Below are 22,479 nucleotides of genomic sequence, written 5' to 3' on the forward strand. Positions count from 1 at the left end.
TTTTTAACGTGATGTCTGCACGGATTAACAAATCCGTGTTCATGCACGGATCCCCGTTACTACAGTTGGGGGCTGTTGATCCTACATGTTAATTATTTTTTTAGAGAAAATCTTTCATGAACACAATTACAAATCAATTTTGTTGAGCATATCCTCACGTGAAAAGAAAAACTTAAAAGAAAAAATATTTAATCATATCAATTGACATTATTTTATTTTATTCTCTTTTATTTTATTTCTATGTTTTTTATGTGTGCCTAAATAGACAACGATACTACTACTATATAGAGTAAAGGCTAACAGAAATGTGGATTAGGTTTATGTTGAAAGAGAAAAGTAGATTGAGTGATAAGTGAAGGAAATTTTGCCTTATGAACAAACTTTACGAGTATCCACAATAGATCCATTTATTTTTTATACTTAAATGAATCTCACGTGTATATATACATCACACATTTTTAAGTTTTTAATTATAGTACCTAATAAGCACTCAATCTCTCCAATCTAGCATCTCACACAAAATTTTTTAAATGGTATTCACTAATCAACTATCAATAACTTTATATAATTATATTTCAATTGAAAAAGTCGAGTCTTCAAAGTTTTTCAAATAAGTATCAAGTCTTCAAAGTTTGAGACACCTCCATTGGAGATGGTCTAATAACTTTAAGCCTAATTTTTTTTTTTTTTTTCACACAAGAGTCTTGAAGCTATCAGTATTAAAAAATGCATTGCTTTATTAAAAGAAAATGGGAGAAATCCAAGTGCTAGGAGTATATTGAAATCAATAGACCAAATTTGAGCAGACTCTCCAATGGTTGGAGAGGATCTGCTTCACTCTTTCGTATTTGATTTATTTTTTATCCTCCATGCAACCAAATCAATTCTGAAGGATTCTTGAAGGTGCAGTCATTTTTTTTTATTCATTTTTATCATATATAATTCTTCAATATTAAGGTATTTTAAATTTTTGGATATACAATACTATAATTTTTTATTTTCTAAACTTTTGCACAATATTATGATGTCATCTTTATTAGTTACAAATTTATATATATTTTTTACAACTATTTATGATAAATGATCTTGACCCTATTTATTGAAATTTCTGGATCTATCATTGTTTGTGTGTCAACAAAAACTAGATGTCTCCCAATTTGGTATTAATATATGAACTCTAAACTTGATCTCTATATACAATTGAAACAATCATACTCATCACTTGCATATACTGATCATACTCAATACAACAAGTAGGAAGCTTTTACGAATAAGCGAAATATATATATAGGGCATATCAAGTTAGAATGGATAAGTTATGTGAGAATGATAGGAATAATTATCAACCTTTGGATTAAAATAAATGGTTAAGATTAAAAGGCTCCAATTTAATACTATAGTACCTCTCCCTCTTCAATCTCTCTATCGTCTAATACCTTTTCTCCTTCCCAGTTTCACTCGACCTAAATACCAGATCTGTGTTTTCTATTTCGAAGGCTAGAACTCGAATCAATGGCAGCACACTTTATTAACATAATTAATTGACCCAATTTTCTTATGTTTTACGATTTAAACACAGTCTTTAAGAGGAAAAGGAACAATTTATGAATCAATTGAAGTGGCTAATAACAAAGCGTCCGAATTTGAGAGAGTTTTATGATAAAGATGAGAATGGAAAGAAATAAAAGAAGTCAAGGGTGAAGAATTAGAAAGGATAATTAGAAACGAAAAAGAAGAAAGGGAGAAGAAGCAAGAAGAGATCACGAGTGAGAGAAAAAGAAAGGTCAGAACACGTGGGTTTTTGGGTGTTTTCACCTTAAATTGGAGCCTTTTAATCTTAACCATTCATTTTAATCCAAAGGTTGATAATTATTTCTATCATTCTCCCAGAACTTATTCATTCTCATGATATACCCCCTATATATATATAATATTATGATGCACATTGCTTTTTCTATGCCATTGACATGAAGAAGACGAAAAATCAAAATGCCATGTGATTCACAAAAAACTTTTTCATATTCTCGTCTAATTTTTGTCATTGGCATGAAGAAGACTAAAATCATTGGCTTGTGATTCACAAAACTTTTTCATATTCTTCCATTTTTTACCATCCTTTCATGACAAAAAGTATCTTCCCTTTCAACTTTTTTCAACTTGCTAAACTATGTCTATAGCCACTCTCCTAAATTCTAGCTGCATATTTTTCTTATTCTAATTTTTAGTTTGATTCGAAAATGACACGATCATTGTAAAATATGATGAAGAAGACCTGACACACACATGGTAAGCTAGTAAATCTTGGAATGGAATCTAAATAATTGAAGGGAAGTACCAAGTATGGTACGTATTCATAACCTAATTAGCTTATTGCTTTGTTCTCAAGGGCTATCCTAAAAGCTAAACATTATCATTTTTTAAAACCAAATTGTCGCGTCATTTTTTGGAGATCAAAGCTATTTGATTAGCTTTTGACTCACTAATTATTTCACGACTGAACATTTAATTTTTTAAAAAAAGGGGAAAAAAGTTCAAACTACCCCTATTGAAAAGATTTTGGGTTCGGGGGTTAGTTACATAAAGGGAAGGTGTTAGCACCCTTTATGTCCGTAGTACTCTTGATTTTATTTAATTTAATGTGCTATAACTTGCTTGCTTATTTTAAAAAGAAGGAATTAAAGTGGAAATATAAAGACCTAATTATCTACATTTTTTATTGTTTGGAAGGACATGGTCCTCTGCCTACGTACCCGTGAAGGATCAAAACCTCGTAGTTCGGGGTAAAAATTGACGTTTAATTGGTTGTGTGTTTTTTATTAGTTTTGAAAAAGGTTTTAAAAAGAAAAGCCAAATGGCAAAAAAAATTAATTTGTGTTTTTTATTAAAAAGAAAGATGACTCGAAGTATGATTAAATTGATTGATATTTGATTAAGAAAATAAAATGAATAATAAAAACAAAAAAACGATCACTTGATTTAGAGGATCAAGGTTTATTATGAAAAATGTTTTTGTGATTTTTTTTTGTTATTTGCATGTTTTTGTGTTTTTTGAATATTGGACCAAAATTAAACTAACGGAGCATAAAAATAAAACGTAGATACCTTATGGTGGTGTTGGACCACCACAAGGATCATTGACCTAAACTATGAAACATAAAAATAAAGCATGCACCCACACACGCACATATGCATGATTTACATTAAAGCCTAGGATACATGCTATGGTCTGCGAAAAGTAAATGACGGAAAAATAAATAATTTACATTAAACCTATATTTACATTCTAATATCTGTAAAATTAAATGACATAAAAAGAAAGAACAGAATAATGAATTTAATTCTAAAATGCATGCAGAACTTAAAATAAAATGGGTTCAGAGGCGCGCGTTGGGGTGCAGCAGTATTATGGGTTGTGCAGAATAGTAAGAAAAGGAAACTGGGCTCAGAGGCGTGCGTTGGGCCTCACGGGTTGGGGGAATTGGGCTTAAACCAATTCGGTTCGAGCCTGGTTCGGTTCAAGAGAACCGAACCGGTTCAGGGTACTATATATATGTGGTGGCCGGTTTTTTCTTCATTTGTTCATTCCAATTCTCTCTCTTATCCCCCAAAATTCTCTCTTCTCTCTCATGTTTCTTCATCTTCTTCGATGAGAGAAAGAAGAAAACTGGCGGCGGTTTCGGTTCCGGCACGGCGGTCAGGTGGCCCAAATGGGCGGCGCCACCGTGCCGGAACTTTAAAAAAATTCCTTTTTTAAAATCACTTTTTAAAACCGGTTCTTCTTCCTTTTTTCGTCTTTACTCTCAGAAATCCCACAACAATTGTATTTCAGCCTAGATCTAAGAAAAAGGAAAGATACTACCTCTTGTCAAACTCCGATCCGTGAGTCTGCTGCACTATATGTCCTGTCCTGATCTGGTCTGTTTTGGGTTGACGTTGTTTCTTTGTTGATTTTGACGAGTGAGGCTGGTACGGCCGACTGAGTTCTGCTTCCAGCTGCTTGCTGCTCCTTTTGCGTTTCTCTGGCTTTCTCTGTGTTGTGCGGTTCTGGCTTCTCTTCCCTTTTTCTGTGTTGTGCGGTTCCTGTGTGTGTGACCCTTCGTGTTCTGCTGTGTGTTTCTGTTCTTGTGGGTTGCAGGTATTTATAGGGCAAGGCTGATGCTTGGGTTTGTTGGTGCTGTGCCGAAAATCAGTAACTTGGGGAGGAGAAAAAGGGAACGCGTGACAAAAATACTGGATTGGAATGAATCGGATTTGGATGACGAAACGCGTTTGGGATTGGATCCGCCTCTGAGGCGTGTGACAGGCTGTGTGGATTGATCCGCGTGAACTTAGACCGTCTTATGGACAAAAGAAAAATAAATAAACAATAATAATAAAATAAAAGGATGAGGACTAAATGATTAGATAAAATAAAAAAAGATTTAAAACGAAATTCAAGTTAATTAATTAAAAAGAATTTAATAAAAGATGGAAACCTTAAAAATAAATAAAAAAATTCAGAGAAGAGGGCCCGACTCGGAATCATAATGAGATATTTCAAAATACCTTTCTGCCGAAGTTTTCACTGAAAAGTTGGAGACCGAACAGGGTAAAATGACGTGTGTCGGTGTGACCTTAGGTCAAAAATTGGGGTATGACACAAATATATCCTCGCGCAATCGTGAGACTAATATTTATTTGTCCTCGTGAGCTTAGCTCAGTTGGTAAGGATAATGCATAATATATGCAAGATCTTCTTTGATTGCTAGAGGAATGGACTCTAGTATTCTGGAGTTTAGACATAATTTGTGTAATGTTTGGCCGTAAGACTATTATTTCAAGATAACTAACTTTTTTTTTTTTTTTGAAAAAAAGAGAAGATAACTAACTAAAGTCTAATAAAATGATAATAAATATTTTTCTTACACATTGAACAGATCAAACATCGCAAAAAATACATGGCTTCAAATTTGTAACAAAAAAAAAAAAGCACAGTATAATGATAAAAACTAGAACAAATATTTGTTCCAATGGTTGCATTTGGTGCCATAAAAAGTTGGGAAAAGGTAAAAGTGGACAAGAATTGTGGAATCTCTAAAAATTGATATTTCTCTATCCTTTTTGTCTTTTTACTCTAGATCTGGTATATATATATCTATGAAAATCCATGGATTAGAAACGTGATATATACGCATTATTATGCCATCGAAATGATTGGAAACCAATAAAACGGTGTTTGTGAGTGTTACGAATTGAAGAAATCACCACCATTGGATGAGAAGGACCACAAGAGTGTTCAGAGGATCACTGTTGGAATCGGAGAAAAAAATTCGGTAAGTGTTATACTGTATTTTCTAAAAGCTATATTTAATATAGTCATTGGAGTTTGACTTTGACCGAAGAAAAGTTACTATGTTCGACTCACTTGTTTGGTCAAAAATATGGACTCACCAAGATTTGATGTTTTCAATGTGATAGTTCGACAGTCAAGAAAGGGTTGAATAAAGATTGGTTCCAAATGAAAATCAAACAACGTTTGCTTTCAAAGGATGTTATTTGAATTTCAAATCAAAGAGGTGTCTGTAGCCGTTAGTAGCATTATTTTCGAATGTCTCTATGTAGATAGTTTCCTAGCATAGATTTACCACTTCTCAAATGCATACACAAGCAATTTGTTGTTTTTAGAAATAAAGCTACTCAGAAATAGTAAAGAAATCCTAAAAACGGATCTCGCCAAGGAGATGGATTTTGAAAAAGTTTTTGAAAACATTTTTTTATGAATTTTTTTTTTTGAAAATCAATTACTACTTGGCGTGCCAATTTATTTGCATGTGTTTTCGGCAAACTACGGGCTAGTTCTGATTATTACAAGCGCGAGACCGAACTAGAGATCTCAGGAGCATGTTGTGCAAAGGTTTTGATCACAAAAAGGTTTAAAAAGAACCACGAGATGCACTCAGGTTACTTAGAGAGCAGGACGAGTTTGTAAACAAAAGGCACTGTCTCTCGACAGGTTTGAGATTGCGAACAAAAGCAATATAAAGTAAAAAGAAAATATATAGGCTTTAAGCAAGTAAACTTAAAGGAAAAGTAAAATGCATTGCATTAAAATAAAGGTGGTCTACAAATCAGTTTACATACATTATGTATAACTCGTTTCCCTAGACGTCGGTATAGTTTGAGTGTTGTAGAATTATATTAATGATTTGCGACCCATTTTTCAGTTTGGAAACACTTATTTATACTAAAATAACTAACTGGTGAACCACTAATCCCATGATCAGCACTTCCTCCATCTTGGGAAACCGTTTTCCCCACGTTCCCACTAAGGAACCTGTCTCCAAGCTTGAAATCGTTCTTTCCCGCCTGCATTGCTTGAATTCGACGCAATCTTTCTTCTGTTTTGTTCCATCGAACTTCAAGTCACGCCTGCTAGCTTGCTATCTTGTCGAAATCTGATCAACTTGAGATGAGAAAGCCTTCGATTCCTACAAAGTAAAAGGTCAAACAAATGTTGACCATATTAAATGAGCCTGTTGGATTTACATGCTAACATGGTGTAATTGGGATAATGAAAAAGTAAGTATAAATATGCTTATCTACTTTATTACACTTTTTAAATGATAAAGGGAAACAAATTATATATATATATATATATATATATATATATATATATATATATATATATATATATATATATATATCGTGTCTATTATTTTTTTTAATATTTAAATTTATTGTTATATATTTGTTGCATATGTTATTTGTATTAAAAATTGCGGGCATTTTTTAAAAGAGAAAAGCCAGCCCAAAAGAGTTGAAAGGGGTTATTTTCCTTATATATAGTATAGATATCATGGTTGATAATTTTAGTTGGAGAATGAAAGAGACCACCACCATGGGGAAACCGCGTCGGCATCATTCAGAGACGTATGGGAGGGGTGGGGCTCCAGCAAGTGTGGCACAAATGGAGGGAGATTCAACGGAATGTAATGAGGTGAGCCATAGACATCGGAAAGTGATTCGACCGGGTGGTCGAGGATAGGACAGACCTAGGTATTCTTCTCAGTATAGAGGTTATAGGATGAACAAGTTTATCTCTACAAGATTTTCTTAGGACATGAGACGGTTTCATGTATACTCACGTGATGATCAAAATGAAGGTTTTTTGGGTGTAGAGTTTCCTATTGTCAATCATAGCATTAATTAAAATTCACGGTATTTTCACGATCATTCACTGATTATCAAGGACATGATTTTTCTTGAGGAAGATCACATACAAGGTGACACCACCACTCCCGAAGCAAATCAACATCGCAGACAGCTATAATTTACGGTAGACAATATGCATTAGGGCATCCTTTTACGTCACAAACATTCCTGAACATGTGTAGTGTCTGGATTTTCCTAAGGCTTTTGAGGTATGTGGTATCTTGTCGGATGTTTATGTCTCTCGAAATAAAAATGCTAGAGGCCAAATATTCAGTTTTGTGAGCTTCATTCATGTGAAGTGTGTTGATAAGCTTAATAATGCTCTGAATATTGTTTAATGAGGTGGGGAGGGAGCGATCCCTAATTCCCTATCTCAACCCCTGAAATTATATTTATTCCTGTTCTACTCCATTTCCATTTCGATTCATGTGGGTCTATGTAGGGAACCCATCAATATATTTCTTTGTATATTCTATATTACTTTTATAATGAACTTAAAATTACTTGGGATTATTTGAGAAACACATGAGTAAGAGTAATTTGTAGCCTTAATTTATTTTAAAAAAATTATTTTAATATTTTTATAAAATGACAAAAAAGAGATCGTAATATTTTTAGGAACAGGTACATTGTGGGGATGGGTCATCATCTCAATTCTCAGTACCCATTCAAAAACTTTCACCCAAGGGATTCTCTTCCCATCTCTGCACATGAAAATAAAATTTTCTCACTTGAAAGGCCTCAAAGTGAAGAATAACTACGATTTACCCGCTAACATAGGGAGATTTTATTTGTTCAAAAAAAAAAAAAACATAGGGAGATTTTAAAGTTGCAATAGAGTTGGAATATAATTTTAAAGATATTAGGGATAGAGATAAGTTACTTTTTTGTTTTTTGAAAGAAGGGTTAAGTTACATTTTCATGACTTCATATCTTTTATATCTAATGGTTGCAAACATGCAAACCCTAATTGCCAACCTCTAACCCTATTTTTTTGGCTCAGTTTTATCGTGATCGTTAGATCATTGTAATTAGGAAAATTAGCACATCAACTGTTAGATCATTTTAATTTGAAATTTGAAATCCACTATTCCCTCCTAAACTACCTTGATTAAAGGACATTGGTTTAAAATGATTATTGAACTTCCCATCCACAATTAATTGTATTATGTTTTCCATGAGTCATTTAACTACCTTCACTAAAGATTTGCATCGGCCCTTTTTTTTATTATTAGTTCATATCTTTTTGTCCAGCTTTTTCTCTCTTCCACACTTACTCTCCCTCAGTCCACCCCGCTTGCTCTTACGCTTTCTCTCTTCACTCTCTTCCATGTCTTTTCCACTTTCACAGTCGTATTTCTCTTCTCATCTTTCGCCGTCGTCGACTCGACCGCCACCGTCAGCGGTGGATTTTCTCCTGCGGCCTCCTCTCTAGCTCTCTCCGTCCAGTTGCCTCTTCCGTTTCCCGGCGGTCGATCAATGGCTCTGAGCGCGACAGTCACAGTGAGGCAACCAAATACGACACACAATTCTTTTACGACTTGGGAAGCATTCCGGTGACGATTCAATTTCCACCGTTGAGGTAATTATTAGATGTGCATATCATATGGTATTATATCATTCTGTGTGAATTTGAGAGAAACTAATTGTTGGAGTTTGGTTTTTTTTTTTTGTCAATTTAGGGATTATTATGTTAGGGATTTACTAAATCAAAGTAATTTTTCTTTTTTCAAGTGATGGCTCAGTGGCCCCGTAACTTTTGCAATTGAAATTCTAACGGTGGTGCAGCTATATGCATCTTTGTGGATGAATGTATGAGGTCCGGTCGTTGAATATGCCAGGTCCGGTCGTTGAATATGCCAGGTCTAAACTTTCATCCTCTTTGGTGATGATACTTTACTTTTTCCTTATAGACTCTAATTTTCACAAGTAAAGTTTTAGTTTTTAATTGTTTATCCTTTGAACTTTTAATTTGCATTCTCTTAATTGAATTGATTGTTCAAACCTAATTAAGCAATTTATCTAAACAGAACATAATTTATCATAAGCTGTTTCCATAAGCACATTTTTATCCAAAAATATTGAGTATGGTGACATTGCCTATAAGCACATTTTTGGTACTTCGAAATTTTGAAAAATAAATGTTTGATATATTTGGGTTTCCCCTGTTGTGGCCTCCCTCTCAACCAAAGTCCAAAATTTCTTTTTCACTACTTTCTGTAACTGGGTTACTGAATAGTTACTTGATTTTGAATTTTGAAATTGTTTAATTTTATGTTTTATGTTTAGTGATCACATTAATGACTGCAGAACTGCTTCTTATGAGACTACCATATGAATTTTGTCACTGTTTACTCCCCGTTGTTGTCCCAATTTGTGCTAGGAGTTTCCTCAAGCCCTTTTTCTCTATACATATATTGTATTTGGTTTTGAGTGATAAGATCTAATTAAATTGGTACATTAGTTTTATAAAATTACCAATTTCTTTATTTTTTACTATGATTGGATCATTTTCTCTTAAAGTCATGTGTAAGTATTGTTTCCAATATTACAAGTCTCTATTTCTTTCTCAATCTTTCACTTTTGCTGCCAAAGTTTAATATGTATTGTTTCTATTTTGTAGGTTGTTACTTGCTTAGTTGAAGAGACTTTGATTTGCGGGAGGAAATATATGATATTAGTTTTGATTCATGAAGGTATGTTGCACTTTGCATCATCTCCTACTTTATGCCCTTTCAATTTGAGCTAATTTATTTTTTTGATTGTTCAAGTTCAATAATTGTCATTCTCCATTGTTCAAGTTGAATATTGCCATTCTCAATTTGTGCTATTCGTTTGAGTGATTTCTATGTGTTGAATGAATTTTAAGTTATCTGATGGATGAAGGAGAAGCTTTTGAACTAGCTCAATGCCATTTCATGGTCATCAAAACCTTGGAGGAATATGTGTCTCTTGCTACAGTTATAAAAGTAGGAGAAGATCTTCAATGGCCTTTAACTAAAGATGAGCCTGTGGTGAAGCTAGATGCTCTCCATTACATTGGAGTGATTTCTATTTTTTGAATGAATTTTAAGTTCATCTGATTGATGAAGGAGAAGCTTTTGATATCTATTTGTATCCTACTAAATGATTTCCATATTATATTTGTATCTACTAAACGATATCTATTGAATGTTCTTTTTTAGTTATAAGTTGATTAAGGGTCCTTTAAAGTTTGCATCTGATTTTTTGACATTAATTTATGGAGAATCATTGATCTTTAAAGCGCTGACTTTTTTTTGATGTAAATGGTCAGTTTTTTCGATGTAAATCGATCAACAAAAAGTCAAGGGCAGTCGTTAAAACAAGTTGCTACCGCACGGGTCATATATAGTTGAGAACATTTTAATGGTTAGTAGGAGTAGACACTCTAACCTCTCTTACTGTTTGTGTTTTTGTTGGATTGCAGGTGAATTGGAAACTAATTAACAGGACTTTCATGCTATTGTTGTTACAAGACAGTTCCCACAATATATGTATTTGCAATCTGTTTCATGGTATTGAAAATGCATTATGAATTCACTTATCTGTATTTTTGTGTGTTTTTCAAATGAATTTGCAATCTGTTTCATGGTATTTGCAATCAGTTTTTTTCCAATGGAAAACTTTATGTTGCGGTTTCTAGAGTTACCTCAAGAAAAGGATTGAAAATTCTATTGGCACATGAAGATGGTAACTGTATGAATACTACATCAAATGTTGTGTATAAAGAGGGAAACTTATATGTGTGTGTATGTTTTTGTGTTTCTGAATCAATTTAGTAGCATAGTTGTGTTACTGAAGCATTTTAGTAGCATAGCTTTTAGTAACATTATTAGTAACAATTACTACCTTTTGGTGACACTTTTAGTAACATTATTACTAACAATTACTAATCCTATTCTCTAAAATACGTTTTGGGTGGAAACAAACTAAAATCCTTATTTCTCTCATTCAAGTAACTACTAAAGATTTCATCCACATCTCTAAAATATTTTTTAGGTGGAAACAAACTAAAATCCTAATCCTAATTTCTCTCATTCAAGTAACCAAGAGATTTCATCCACATCTCTAAAGTAACTTTTTGGTGGAAACAAACTAAAATCCTTATTTCTCTCATTCAAATAAGTAGGGGATTTCATCCACATCTCTAAAATATGTTTTGGGTGGAAACAAACTAAAATCCTAATCCTAATTTCTCACATTCAAGTAACTAAGATTTCATCCACATCTCTAAATTAAGTTTTTGGTGCAAACAAACTAAAATCCTTATTTCTCTCATCCAAATAATTAGGGGATTTCATCCACATCTCTAAAATATGTTTTGGGTGGAAACAAACTAAAAATCCTAATTCCTCTCATTCAAGTAACTACTAAAGACTAAAAATCCTAATTCCTCTCATTCAAGTAACTACTAAAGATTTCATCCACATCTCTAAAATATGTTTTGGGTGGAAACAAACTAAAAATCCTAATTCCTCTCATTCAAGTAACTACTAAAGATTTCATCCACATCTCTAAAATATGTTTTGGGTGGAAACAAACTAAAATCCTAATCCTAATTTCTCTCATTCAAGTAACTAAGAGATTTCATCCACATCTCTAAAGTAACTTTTTGGTGCAAACAAACTAAAATCCTTATTTCTCTCATTCAAATAATTAGGGAATTTCATCCACATCTCTAAAATATGTTTTGGGTGGAAACAAACTAAAAATCCTAATTCCTCTCATTCAAGTAACTACTAAAGATTTCATCCACATCTCTAAAATATGTTTTGGGTGGAAACAAACTAAAATCCTAATCTTAATTTCTCTCATTCAAGTAACTAAGAGATTTCATCCACATCTCTAAACTAACTTTTTGGTGGAAACAAACTAAAATCCTTATTTCTCTCATTCAAATAAGTAGGGGATTTCATCCACATCTGTAAAATATGTTTTGGGTGGAAACAAGCTAAAAATCCTAATCTCATTCAAGTAACTAAGAGATTTCATCCACATCTCTAAAGTAACTTTTTGGTGGAAGCAAACTAAAATCCTTATTTCTCTCATTCAAATAAGTAGGGGATTTCATCCATGTAACACCCCGTTACCCAAAAGTAATTAAATAATAATTAATTCAACATCAGAGTAAAACCCAACGGGCATGTCACACTACATTTTCAAATTTTTCTTAAATAGAATATAAAACTATTTAATAAACATCCAATGAGATCATCATTTAATTAGCAGCGGAATATAATCATCAAAACATCAACAACTGTTTAAACCTCCAAAATAATATCTTGGCATAAAGCCTTAACAACATAATTCAACCAACATAGGGCCACAAAATAAGATACATAGGAAAGAAAAACAATAATAATTCCCATCCCACGTATCAGAGCCCTAGACACGACACTTGAGCCACCACCAACTACTCAGGATCACCTGCAAGTTACCCATAGGAAGGGCAACATTTTCAAGCAGAAGGGGTGAGATTCACAACAATAAAATATAGATATTAAAATTCATCAATTGAATCTAACACCCTAAATATAATCAGATCATCACCATATATATATATATATATATATATATATATAATTATATACTTCATAAAACACATCATCATCAAATCAAGTCTTCATCAATCAAATCATCATTATATGTGTATAAATATATACTCCATCAAACAACATCATCATCATCAATATGGCATTTACAACCAACAACACCAACTCATGCAAATGACATGACAACACCGACTCATGCAAACGACATGACAACACCGCTAAGACAACCCCTTAGACTCCTCAACAAATGCAAATATGCATGTGGTACCATAATCAGGGCCGTGACCCACACCGCTGTCGAATGGTTAAAGCATTCTCATCAGGACCTAAGTCCTCACCGCTCAACACCGCTTTTGAACAACTAGTGTTCCACCACTTTGAACGACAAGGCGTTCCAGAGCCGAAGCTCTCCCACTTTGATGTTATGCAACTACCCAACCTGTGTATATCTACATACAACTCAACAAATGCATATATATATATATATATATATATATGTATATGACTCAACTCTCCATAACTCCACACTTGTATGATTTAATGAATGTAAACATACAACACAGTCATCAATAGTTCATCATTAATCAATCCAACAATCCAGAAAAATGCACAATTTATCTTAATCATGCTCATACATCAAACTCCATTCAAAACGTTCAAACAGGATTCAACAACTCAAGGATATTAGTAATCAACAACATCAATTATATTAGCTTAGATACATTGAGAGGCTATACCCTTATAGACAACTTCCATCCCTACCCCAAGGACCACTCATGAACTCATTAGACCTTTATACAACGTTATATCTTTCCTAAAAACATCTCTATACGTTTAGGATAAAGTCCCTACACTTAGGAAGAAGTTTGGAAGCATTTGGAGTGAAGAAAATTGCATTTTAGGGTTTATGGTAAGACAGCATCAGTCATACTAAAATTACACATTTTCTGTCAAAATCGCCTCAGGATCACCAGAATCGCCTCATGATTTCGACAGTATCAGACATACTAAAATTACAGATTTTTCTGTCAAAATTGCCTCATGATCACTAGAATCGCCTCATGATTTCGACAGTATCAGACATGCTGAAATCACAGATTTTCTGCGATTTTCTACCATGGGAGCCTCCTTGGCTTCAATTCTCAACCCTAAACTCTCCAAAATCATCCATAAACATCACCGTATGATTACCCTATCATTAAAACGTTAACTCATCACTAACCTACCTGATTAACAACTCTTTTCACCATTCAATTCTATGGTTTCTACACTTTTTCATTCAAAAACCAATAATCAAAACCTAATCCTAAATTTCTCAATTTCTACCAGAAACATGTTAAATCAAAATCAGAATTACAATCTATACTATTGAAAGTAAATCTCACCCTTACCTTAGTTCAGAAAATCGCACGACACACGGTTGATCTTGGTTCTACTTGTTCTTCTCTCCCCTTGTTCTTGGTTTTCTCTCCCAAAACTTGTTTCACGTAAAACTGCTTCTGACCTTTTCTTTTCCTAACTCCCAAACTATAACTCTCCTTTTATTTCATTAAACTCCCCTTAATTCTATTAAATCCTAATTAACTCCCAAATTTCTAAAATAATAATAATTCCCACTAATTTTAATTATTATTTTATTAAACCATATATTAAATGCACACACCACATAAATCACCAAAAATCATATAAAATCATATATGAGACTCCAAATAATTCAAAATAAAATAAATAACAACTAGGGCGTTACAATCCACATCTCTAAAATATGTTTTGGGTGGAAACAAACTAAAAATCCTAATTCCTCTCATTCAAGTAACTACTACACATTTCATCCACATCTCTAAAATATGTTTTGGCGAGTCAACTATGGTAATTCTTAAGTAAAAAAAAATGTCCCATCAAAAATATTAATTTCATTTTATTCATATTAATCTTTATCCAAAAATGTTGGGCATAATTTTATTTCACTTCAACTACATCCCTTTGTTCTGCGCCCCCTCCCTATTTACATGCCAATTCTTAAGTAAAACAAAGTGCCCCATCAACAATATTAATTTCATTTATTCATATTAATCTTTATCCTAAAATGTTGGCCACTTCCTAATTTTGTTCCACTATTTTGTGCTTATCCTGATAACTAATACTCTTTATTGCTCAACCGACATATCCTACTAACACGTATTGCACCTTTTTCCCTATAAATATATCATAACCTATTAGCCAAACCATCTCAATCTAAATAAGCATCCTCTTTCTTGGAAAGGAAAAAACAAGCCAATGATGTCTTCCAAATACACTCCAATCTCAGCTGTTTCTGGAGGAAGAAAGAAACTCAAGATGAGTGTGCGAGTTGCTCACATTTGGCGCCAAAGAATACCATTGTTGAACAGGTTAATGATTATGTGTTAGACTTGATTCCTGGTGAAGAAAAAATATATTTGAGTTACGATACACCTTATCATAAAAACATAGATGGTGACGCAGTAGATGACATCCACACTCCTGAATTCCTCAACACCATTGTGGCGTCTGGATTGCCAAATCATCGGTTGCGACTGAAAGTAGGAGCACCTGTCATGTTACTCAGGAACATGGATCAAAGTTTGGGCTTATGTAACGGTACGAGATTGATCATTACAAAGATAGGAAAATTTGTGCTCGAAGGACGGGTAATATCAGGTTCTAATATCGGTGAGAAGGTGTTGATTCCAAGGTTATCGCTAACACCATCTGATAATAGAATTCCTTTCAAATTTAAACGAAGGCGGTTTCCGATATCTGTCTCATTTGCAATGACTATTAACAAGAGTCAGGGTCGGTCGCTAGAACATGTTGGTGTCTACCTACCGTCTCCTATTTTTTCACATGGACAGTTGTACGTCGCAATATCACGGGTTACTTCGAGGGGTGGTTTAAAAATATTGATTAATGACAACGACGACGATGATGCATCAAATGTGGTCTACAGAGAAGTTTTCCGTAATGTGTAGGACTTTTTTGTGTACTATTCATTTTCTTACTTATTGAAACTATTTGCATGTCAACGAACTTCAATTTCCCTTTCAAAATTATATGTTATTTTAAAGTAACAGGAACTATGTACTAGAATTATGGAACAATAACAAAGTCTTTGGTATTGACATATTGCTTTGATTCACGACAATTTTTAGATTCACGCGAACTACAATGTCTTATTTTTTCAGTGAATATTATCTTTTTTAAATGACACGTGCCTTAGCATGGGTCAATGGTCTAGTTTTTTTTAGATGGAATTTGTTAGGTTAAATAATTGCAAACCTAATAAAGCAAATGAGCGGGAAAAAATTAGGTTAAATTGCTGCAGACCTAACAAAATTAATAAATAAGAATTCCTTCAAAAAAAAAAAAAAAGGCAACAGGATAGGAATGAAATAAAAGCATGAAATTGGTTCAAAAAAAAAAGGCAAGAAGATATGAATGAAATTGGTGAGATACATCTTTCTTACTAGAGCTTGTTTGGTCAAGCTATTAGTAACCCTAATTTTTAACCTAATATTTTCCCTCCAATGCTTCAGCCTTAATTACTCCTTAGTGTTTATCCTAATCAGCATGGCACCTTGAAAATAAAGTTTCCCTCTCACCAATTTTCAACTCTGCCGATCCATTATTCTTCAATTGGCATTTAATACGTTCAATGCAACCATCAATTTTGTTTTCTCCAATATCATGCGCCAGTTTTAATTCTAGCAGCCATTTTGTCTTCCCAACATGCCAATTCAGCTCCTTATGCATATTAAAACTCCACCCCTTTCCCATGTCCATTCCTGCGCTATATACATATATATATGTGTGTGTGTGTTTACAGCACCGGACTCATTTGCGTTTTGCACCAGATTCATTTGCGTTTTCTGAACAATATCCTCACAAAACAGAAACTTAACTTCCCTATTTCAAGCATGGCCAATCGTCCTCCCACCGCATTGCTCTCCTACCTTTGTCTCACTGATGTTTATATTTCTACCTCTATATTTTGCATTGCTTTTTATAGTTATGTTGTTTCAGTTTCTAACATGAATTTTTTCTTTGTTTGTAGGACCTTTGAGCCGAAACCCATCCACAGAAATTGACAAGACTATCAACAAACTTCGTTTGAAGCCATTAAAAATAAGCCAAAATCTGTCAATTAGAACATTCAATTCCTGTTTTTAGTTCAACTGAAATCTGAAATGTTATCTTTATGAGCTTTTTAGTTTAAAACTGGTTTTATTTTTAATCAGACTTATGTATCTGAGATGAATTCTGAAATGTTAATCTATATGAAATCTGTTTTTATTTTTCTTTTCTTAATCAGACTTTTTTGTTTTTAATTATAATGACCATTTTGATTCTCTCAATTCATGCATCTGTTATAACAAGAAACACTTTATTATATTTGTGACCTTTGCAGTTATAGAAACAAACATAAACGTGTAATCAGGTTAATAAGGCAACATTTTTTTCTATATTTTAAATGGAAATTTAAGATTAACAAAAAATCCTTATATTATGCGTTTACCGCCCCTATTAGCTTCCAAAAAATCCTCATATTGATTTTGCAGCACCAAAATTGTGTATTTACAGTTACAACAACTTAATTTCTGTTTTGACTGTGGAATTTTACTTATTTGTGCAATAAATGTTTCTCATGAATCACGCAATAAATGTTTCCCCCACTCTAAGAAAGGATTGGCTTTTGCACAATAACACCTTTTTCACCTCTAATTGTTTAACTCAACAATAAATTTAAGCATGAAATGATTGTCTGTAAATTTTTCAATCATGCCACAAAATGAGGATATACCAGTTCCAAAAATGCTGTAAAAATAAATGTCTTGATTATAAAGTTTCAAAAGTATATATTTTTCATAACCACAGATAAAATAGTTTGCAAACTTTTAAAGTCACAAAAAAGACGACTTCTAATTATCAAGCTGCATAGGTATATATTTTTCAAGCTACAACTTTTTCAGTGACCAATTAAAAATAGATATTTGAAATTTCTGTCAAATTATGAATTGGTGGAAATTTGAACTGTCGCATAAAAACTGTTATTTCATTAGGAAACTGTGTAGATTTATTATAAGGGATCATTGGCAGACTTCCACAAATTGATTAAGTCACATTAATTCGGATTTTATATTAGGCAAGAGACCAAGTATCTTTATATATTTATTTCGTTTGTATTTGTTTAACTCAAATAAGAAATAATAAATAGCAAAGTATCTGTTTAAATCAACAATGAAATTTCAAAGTTCTATAATGCCGTCCAAAATTAATTACTTTAGATTCCATATGAATCAGACACAATATTATTTTTTGATATCAAAGTTCTATAATGCTGTCAAAATTACACTACACTGTGAGTTACAAATGATTTTCTATATTTATTGCAATCCCATTCACATATGATTAACGCAAAAAAGGTTAAGCTTGCTGTAGTTATAAGAGTCAACTACGTCACAATTTCATCACCGAACAAAAAATCTGATCAGTTTTTAATATAAGAAATCTGAAGTGTTAAGTTTTTTTGTTTGGAATATTTATTCATTCTTTATCATTGATTAATAAAACTCTATTTTTAATATATTTTTTTAAACAATATTGATTCATTACTTTTTACTAATTAATGCTACTTTATCTTCTATATGCACATGTCTTTTAGATTTAGTGTTAGATGATGATCAATTCAAAGCATACACACCGGCGGAGATTGAAATGTTATTACAAAGTTGTGGTAAGAGTTTATCTAAATATCCTTCAATGCTAACAGCAGATCATTCTTTAGTTCCTGACGTGCAAAATAAATTTATACAAGATGATGGTGAAGGCGATGATGAAACGTCTAATGTGGTTTATAGAGAGGTTTTTCGTAATCTTTTTTAATTTGTGTCATTTGTATGATTGAACAGATTTATAATGTTTTTATTGGCTTGATTTTTGGGATACACTATCTTTATTATCGGACTAATGACTTATTGTAACGAAGACTTATACAAATACTATTGTTAGCTTCTACAATCTATATGACCCGTGCGACGCACGGGTCGGCGTTCTAGTTTTTTTTAGATGCAATTTGTTAGGTTAAATAATTGCAAACCTAATAAAGCAAATGAGCGGGAAAAAATTAGGTTAAATTTCTGCACACCTAACAAAATTAATAAATAAGGATTCCTTAAAAAAAAGGCAACATGATAGGAATGAAATAAAGGCATGAAACTGGTTAAAAAAAAAGAGGCAAGAGGATATGAATGAAATTGGTGAGATACATTAATTTAGATGCAATTTGATAGGTTAAGTAATTGCAAACCTTTTTTTTTTTTAAGCAAAAAAAGGGAAGCTTAGCAAAGAGAAAATATATTATCGAAAAGAAGAGTACAAAAGAGGAGGAGGGGGACCAAACCAAAACCTCCTCAAGGATTAGTGAACCTAAAGTTAGGCATTCCTAACCTATCTTTAACAAAAGAGCTTCTAATGCAGCTAGGAAGCTCAGTCCAAACCTTCAAGTGGTTAAGAGTCAACCCTATATTGGCCAAAGCATCTGCACAACAGTTACCTTCCCTATATACATGGGATACAAAGAAATTCATTCTACTGACTATTCTTAAACAATTTTCCAATCTATTTCTAAGCTTCCAAGGAATGAGAGACTGATTTTTAAAAGCATTAACAACAAGAGCAGAATCACATTCTAACCAAAGACAATTCCAGTTATAAGTATGTGCTAATTCAATAGCTTTCAAAACGCCAGATAATTCAGCATAAAATGCACTGCCATTTTTCGTATTCTCAGCAAAACAAAGAAGAAATTTGGCTTGATTGTCTCTGAAGATACCACCACATGCTGAGCTGGTGTTTGTTGCAGATCCGTCTATGTTACATTTGATCCAGTTGAAGATTGGTGGATTCTAGATAACCTCAATAATTTTTGGAGCGTCAGGAGGGTGCACTGAAACATTAAACTTCTTTAAGATTATGAAATCCAACATGGAGGAGGAGGATGTCTTGCTGGTTAGGTTTCCTGCCATTGAAGTACTAGACGAGATGCAAGAAATGGAACTTCTCCAGTTTGCAGTTCTATTGTTAAATCTGGATTGGTTTCTTGCTATCCAAATAGCATTGAGCAAGTTGATAACCGCTGATGTGATTACAGTCTTGCATTAGGGATACCAACCTCTATTACAAATAGACCAAATATCTTCTTTGACTTGGAATTTCAGTGATAGATTAATAGTGTTAGCCAACCATCTCCACAGGTAACCAGCAAATGGGCATTGAAGAAATAAATGGAAAAAAGTTTCTTGTGTTTTAAGACACAGGGAGCACATAGAGGGAAGATAACATCCTCTAAGAGCAAGGTTATCATCAGTAGGTAACTTGTCTAGCATGAATCTCCATACCAAAATTGATTTAGAAGAAGGGATATCTTTCGACCAAATGTCTTTCGTCCAAGCAGGTTTGGGAAAATGAGTTCTCTTGAATTCATAAGCTTCTTTTAGAGACAAATTGCCTGTTGAGTTGTGTTTCCACACCATGTTGTCGTCTTTCTCTCTAGATGGGAGTTGAATTTGATTCACAATATTTGCCAATCCAAGATAATTTTGACATAACTCAAAAGGTATAGACCAATGATGATTTGAAATGTAGGAACTTACAAATGTGGGAATTGACTGTAATATTGTTGGAGGGATGTTGAGAATTTGAGCCAATGGATCGCCACACCAAGAGTCATGCCAAAAATCTGTCTTCTTACCATTTCCAATTATCCTGCAAGAGTTGTTTTTGATTGTTGAGAATTCGTGCTTGATACCACTTCATATAGAGGAGAATATATGATGATTTATACAAGAATTTCCTCTTTGAATTCTGCTTTTCAAAATGACAGACCATTGTTCTTTACCTTGCAAAATATCCCAGCAAAGCTTTAGATTATTAGTGGCTTCATTTAAAGTGATAAGAGATCTGATAGCAAGTCCACCTTCCTCATAGCTAGAACAAATCTTTTTTCCAAGTAACAATCACCAATTTTCTTTTGGTTAAGTCACCACTCAATATGAAGTTTTTAATCCACTTTTCCATTACCCTGATAAGACTTGTAGGCAAAGAGTAAATTGACATTGAATGAAGGAACTGGATTGAGTCACTGATTTCACTAGTTGGATCCCGCCAGCAATGGATAAAAGAGAAGATTTCAAGCAGCCAGTTTAACTTTTACTTTGTCAGCAATTGATTGAAAAAAGATGGCTTTAGGTTTCCCCTTGAAGATGGGGACTGTAACGCCCTATTTCTATTAAAGCAATAAAACTCGCGAATAAGCATATATTCAAGATATAGATGCTACGTCATCATACAAAATCCAAATTCAACATGCATGCATAAAAAAAATCTCAACATTCGCAGCGCATATATAAACCATATACTTCGAAGCATACATGTCATGATAACAAAATACATCAACATAAATGTTCTCCAAATCCCGACAAAAGGGGTAAATCTCCAACATGAATCAATCCAACAGATAAATCTAGACCAACATAAACAGATGCCTAGATCAGCGTCTATCCTAGACCCTACTAAACCGATACTGGAGATTGTAACACCCCGTTTTCCCAATATAAAAATTTCTAAACATTTATCAGAGTAAACAGCATAAACGGGATATCACATTATAACATAATCCAAAACCAGTTAAATAACAATTTAACTTTCAACAAATTACTTAAACAATGCAGCGGAAATTATTTCATAATCCATAAATCGTTTTGGCACGTAGGCCCCATCAAAATACTTCAACAGTTAATCAACATTATAAAAATAACATAAATGTTCACGTAAGAGAATGAAGCATGCATAACACCCTTAAGCACGATCACCTGCAAGTTACTCATACGAAGAGCAACATTTTCAAGCAGAAGGGGTGAGATTTCATAATACAATAACATTGATCAATATAATTTCGAAATCATAATTAACATCATAATCAGTCTTAATCAACATTGCATCTTTGATAAACAATTATCACATAATCACAACTTCAATCATCATCAATAACATAAACATCTTTAAAACTCGACAAATGCGACAATGCAACTTAGACACTTATATGCATGTGGTACCAATCGTCATCATAGTATTAATATACTTTAATCGTGTGGAGGACAAAGCTCCTATCGTGTGGAGGACAAAGCTCCGATCATGGTGAGGAAAAAGCTCAATGAATGCTAATGCATGGACTCTATCAACAAAACACCTTAATCAACTTATCACTTATACATCCAATAATTTGGAGTTCATCATCAACTTAATTCAGACTCATGCAACATAGTTTAATAACAATTGCATCATAGTCAAATCACATCAAGCTTAATAACAAATCATTCTCAACAATTTCTTGGTCATTCAACAATAATTCAAGTAAATACAATCAGTCCATAAATTCACTTCATAATCACTTAACAATTCATAAAAGATTCACAGTTCTCAGTCAATATCTTTAATAGGTCTCATTAGTACCTAAAGTTCCTTTCCTAACCAATCCAAACAACTCAGGTCTCACAATCCTCAAATGCACTCAGTTCTGGAAGTGCTCGCGAGGCGAGAGCATCTGCTCGCCATCGCGAGTACAAGCCAGATTCTCAACTAAGGTTGTTCCAGGTTCAATCTCATTCTAAATCATTCTCTAATCAATAGTAGACACCTA

At 33.2% G+C, this 22,479-nt stretch overlaps 1 long non-coding RNA gene across 2 annotated transcripts; it reads left to right on the forward strand.

Moving 5' to 3' along the window:
• The first annotated feature begins 8,454 nt into the window (after nt 1–8,454).
• On the forward strand, nt 8,455–10,936 carry LOC25502661 (uncharacterized). Of its 2 annotated transcripts, none has more exons than XR_003007742.2 (4): nt 8,455–8,773; nt 8,926–9,032; nt 9,815–9,887; nt 10,061–10,936. It is a non-coding gene; the product is annotated as an uncharacterized lncRNA (long non-coding RNA). The 2 variants fall into 2 exon arrangements; XR_003007740.2 differs by having other exon boundaries at nt 10,640–10,936.
• Nucleotides 10,937–22,479: the final 11,543 nt, after the last annotated feature.

The sequence above is a fragment of the Medicago truncatula genome, chromosome 8, assembly GCF_003473485.1.
Source record: "Medicago truncatula cultivar Jemalong A17 chromosome 8, MtrunA17r5.0-ANR, whole genome shotgun sequence".
NCBI classification, from domain to species: Eukaryota; Viridiplantae; Streptophyta; class Magnoliopsida; order Fabales; family Fabaceae; genus Medicago; species Medicago truncatula.